The sequence below is a fragment of the Euprymna scolopes genome, chromosome 16, assembly GCF_053919585.1.
Source record: "Euprymna scolopes isolate OS-2025 chromosome 16, ASM5391958v1, whole genome shotgun sequence".
Taxonomy (NCBI): Eukaryota; Metazoa; Mollusca; class Cephalopoda; order Sepiida; family Sepiolidae; genus Euprymna; species Euprymna scolopes.
Genome location: NC_136497.1, coordinates 145,944,386 through 145,949,852, shown reverse-complemented (window position 1 = coordinate 145,949,852; position 5,467 = coordinate 145,944,386). Strand labels below are relative to the sequence as shown.

Here is a 5,467-nt window from a genome sequence, read left to right as displayed (position 1 = left end):
CTTTTTTTACTATGGACACTTTTATTGATAATAAGCACATAAAATTCTAATCCTCTTTCGAAGGAATGCTCTTGTTGTTCTAACAATTTCTGAAAGGCCTCATGGAATCTTCTTCTATGAGCGAGTCAATAACCCTTGTCACAGCCTTTTTCATTTCCTCAATTGTCTCATAACGACAGCCTCTAAGGGTTTCCTTGAGCTTAGGGAATAACATAAAGTAAAGTGTTAAATGTAACACGTCTCTTATTTGATCATATATATATATATATATATATGAAGGCTTCCATCAGTCTTGACAGACTATGGATACCCACTGTAAGGGTGCCTGCGCGTGAAATTTGTGTGGCAAGACTTGCGCAACCTCTAACCACGCCTCTCCTGAGTCAACATTGTTGCATACCAGTGGCAAGTTGAGGTACAAGACGACTGGAAACAATGCCGAGATAAGCGGAGAGCACATACAGCGCCTAGAATTCCCAAATGGTCACCCATCTGGTATTAGCCAGGCTCAACGTTGCTTAACTTCGGTGATCTGACGAGAACCGGTGTGTCAACGTGATTATGCCGTACAATATACGTATATATACGTATGCCGTATATATATATATATATATATATATATATATATATATATATATATATATATATATATATATATATATATATATATATATATATATATATATATATATATATATATATATATATATATATATATATATATATATATATATATATATATATATATATATATATATATATATATATATATATATATATATATATATATATATATATATATATATATATATATATATATATATATATATATATATATATATATATATATATATATATATATATATGCCGTATATATATATATATATATATGCCGTATATATATATATATATATATATATATATATATGCCGTATATATATATATATATATATGCCGTATATATATATATATATATATATATGCCGTATATATATATATATATATATATATATATGCCGTATATATATATATATATATATATATATATATGCCGTATATATATATATATATATATATATATATATATGCCGTATATATATATATATATATATATATATATATATATATATATGTTAACTGTGGAAAGCAGGCCCAGGGGACAAAACATTATTATTATTATTATTATTATTAGTAGTAGTAGTAGTAGTAGTAGTAGTAATAATAATAATAATAATAATAATAATAATAATTGATTCGAGCGACGGCTGGTCGCTGTATCAGTTATCATAACGACAGCTTCTAAGGGTTTCCTTGAGCTTAGTGAATAACGTAAAGTGTTAAATGTAACACGTCTCTTATTTGATCATATATATATATATATATATTAACTGTGGAAAGCAGGCCCAGGGGACAAAACATTATTATTATTATTATTATTATTATTATTATTATTATTATTATTATTATTATTAGTAGTAGTAGTAGTAGTAATAATAATAATAATAATAATAATAATCGATTCGAGCGACGGCTGGTCGCTGTATCAGTTATCATAATTAGAAAAATAAACAATTAAATTGGGAAAACTGATTGACATATAATCGAATAAATCGCAAAATGAATGTTAAAATAGAAAATAGATGTAAACATCATTTTTTGGTTTGCATAAACAAATAACTAGATTTGGGATATTAGGTTGGTCTGAGACACGTAATGATGTGACGTAAAGAAACACGTGATGTATGTAGATCTGGAGATATTCTAGGCAGTCGTTAGCTGGACATCAGAGAGAACGGACGACTCAAGATGATGTGGGAAGCGGCGTCACTTTGAACAGCCAAGATGTAAAGGACGTGTTATCCTTGAGAATGGCGGACAGATCATGAGAATAAATGTTCGTAAATAATTCAGTTATGTATTGTGTTATTTATATCTGTTTAAAAAGAACTGTTGTCTACAACTGTTTCGATACGTCAACGTCAATCGTTTCCTGTTAGAACAGTTGCTAAATGTTAAAATATACACACTAGATGATCAACTAAAGGATACGACATCTATGCAGACACACATTTACACGTACACGAATATACAGAAAAAGATAACCCAAGTATTAAACATGTAGGTCGTTATAGAACGTATTTATAAACCTGCTTATATATATATATATATATATATATATATATATATATATATGTGTGTATATATATATATATATATATTGATATTGTATAATATTTACTATTTTCATCCAGAAACGATCAAATTGACTAGTGTGATAAACGTTCTAAATAGGTGTATGCCAACGTTTTGTCGAGATGGTGACAAAATCAAATTCAATAAATTACATTAAATATTCAAGACAGTTATTAATATTATTTGATTTCCTTGGGGTAAAAGGTAATGGATATGCTCTGAAAAAGTACTGATGACTCGAGGCATTTAAAATAAAACAAACGCTTCAAAATAATAATAGTTCTTATCTGTTAACGAAAGAATGTTTCTTGTTATCGTGTGTTCGTCTTGCTAATTAACTTACTGAACGATGCCAAGTCACAACAAATTCGGCTTAAATTGCGTTAGCCTTGCTTAATTGTTAAACATTGGCACATTTTCAGATTATATGAATTGTTATTGAAGAGAGAGCGAATCTTGCTAAGAGGTTATTGCGTTTGATAATTATCAGGTCAGTGCAAAAGTTCATATAGAAAATGTCAATCCGTGTTTTTAAAAAGCATTTATTGATAGCAATAACGCGTTTTGCTCTGCATCTGCTAATCAACTAATAGAAGCTTCTTTTTAAAATATTTTTTAGATTTTTATGGTAAATATAAAGACAACTCAATTTTCAATCTTCTCTGGTGATGTTAATCTAAGACCATCTAAATGGTTTTGGAAATTTGGAAATAAGTGATAATCCGAAGTAGACGGTCGAGGTGAATATCTACGATAAGGCAATGTTCCTAATGTAATTCTCCTAGGGGATCTTTGGTTTATAGTCCCGTGTGCAAGAATCATCATTATAACAAGATGATTCCCATTCTTTTGGCTAAAAAAAGTCGTTTTCAGGTCCAGAACAGTAAGAATATTACAGAAAATTATACATTTTTTTACATAGGAATCACCACTTATCAAGACCCAGAGACCACTCGAGGATAAGGGTTAAGAGTGATGTAAGGATGTGGTTTGGAAGGTCATTAATGTAGATCATGAAAAGAGTTGAACCCAGGATGGACCCCTGAGGGACTCCAGCATTAATACTGTAAGCTTCTGATTTTTGCCCATCAACTATTACTCTTATAAACATATCAGAGAGAAATGATTTAATAATTGAGAAGACATTTCCAGCTATACCATAGCTAGAGGTCTTGTAAACCTTTATGCCATACCCTATCAATACATGATGCTTTAATATTCTGCATAAAAGTTATCAAATAATCATTGTGATATTTTTAAATACGAACAATGTATAAAATAAATTACAATAGTTTAACATACTTCTACAAACTGGCAAAACTTTTGCACCTTTAGAAAGTCCCCTTTTTTGGGGTGCCAATTTGGGCGAGAGGTTTTTGTGGAGAGCTGGTTTTAGGGAGACATTTTAATTAAAGCTGTTTTTAAAAGTTTATACCGAAATGTGAGAGCGAGAACATGTTATATGAAGAACACTAGCAAAATAACTGGTTTTAAGGGAAAACCTCACAACTATTTTTTAAATGGCTGTTTACATCTATAGTAAAACATGAATGTTAATATTTGTAGAATCCTTGTGAAATAAGGGAGTTTTTACTTTTAATATCGAAGAAAGTATAATATGATGAATTGTTGACGGGTCTTAAAATCGTAAGCAAAACTTCATCAAACAACCAAAGAAATGATATTTAATTTTAAGTTAATAATAAAAGAAAGTGTTAATATGCTTTTCATTGTAGAAAGGAATTCAAACGAGAAAAAGTTTAGAATATTTTAATGAATAAGTGTATACATTGTTTTCTGATGATCACACAATAATGTAAACGAGTTAACACGTTATGTGTCTGTGTGTTCGTTACTTTTTAGGTGCGTATGCATATGACTATGTATGCATAGATTTAGATAAAAGTAACTCTAAAGGCTGGCAAAAAGGTAGAGGGGGCTAAAGCGACGTAGATCTTAGATCATACCTTCATTTCGGCTAAACTGTTTATTGAAGAACAATTTGACTTTCTATGGGGTCGAGGTGGTCATAGAATAGCCATTTCAAATAAATTCAGAAGATCCTCTCATTGGTCTAAATATTCTTATTTTAAGAATTCTTCTTTTATTAATTCAGGTGATGTTTGCGCAAATTCAATTGCGCTGAAGCATTTTCATATTAGACACCGAAAGGTAATCACCGGTCGCCATACATAAATCTTATATTCTTAAACGCAACTTTTACTATTTCGTAATATATTTCGACCGTTAAAATATAAATATGCCATTAATATTTGATAAGTTATCGATTATATATCAAACTAGCAGATCTATCTCGCGTATCCCGGGTCAAACTCAACTTATTTCTATTAAAAGTTATATCCTTCTACCTTTCTTTATCCGTCGCTCATTTCTCTCTTTAACACTATCTTTCTCCTCCGCCCAGAACATTCCCTTAAACGGACATGCACACTGATACACACAACTCACTTTTATCTAAGGGATTAGAGGAGCAATTAGTTGGCATTTTCTTCCAACTTAGAACATAAAATCATTGAAAACCCGACTCTCATGAAGAGACCTGGCTACGCTGCAATCATGTAATATATATATATATATATATATATATATATATATATATATATATATATATATATATATATATCAATTATAGATATTATTTATCCACAGCAACGCTGATCAAGAAAATACTAACATTATAGGTGTTTGTTTAGTAGTTTTTTAAACTTTTAGTTGCATATGCAAATACAATTATACCCAAGCAATTGCTCGTTATATACTGGGAGATTTTTAAACATTTTTTCTAGACGAATAAACAACCGATTCTGGCGGCTCAAATTAGCGCCTGTTTTCCTTTTGGCGTTCCACCGTACACGCGATATATCATGATTAATGCTGTTGGCATTTAAATGTCGAAACCACAACAAAACTGCGAACTTGAGCTCGAACTAATTTTTAATTAAAGTTCATTTATTTTTCGAAATCAAAACATTATTGGACAGAATAAACCTCTACTTATTTAAACACACACTTTGTGTGTATGTTCGTTCCCTATGAACTCTGAAATAGCTGTCGAGTGTAGAGTGCCTCCGATACACATAAACAATATGACTGCGACATCTGCAACCGACTTTAATCGATAATTAATCGGATTGTCTGTGATCTCATCGCTTTAAATACTGGATATTCGGGTTAATACAATGGTTTATATAAGATCATCGAAGTTAAGCGACCTTAATTCTGGTCAGTATCAGATAGGTGGCCATTTTGGAAT

At 30.2% G+C, this 5,467-nt stretch overlaps 1 pseudogene; it reads right to left on the bottom strand.

Annotated features, from left to right (window-relative positions):
- Positions 1-455: 455 nt before the first annotated feature.
- On the bottom strand, positions 456-572 carry LOC145296576 (5S ribosomal RNA; annotated as a pseudogene).
- Positions 573-5,467: the final 4,895 nt, after the last annotated feature.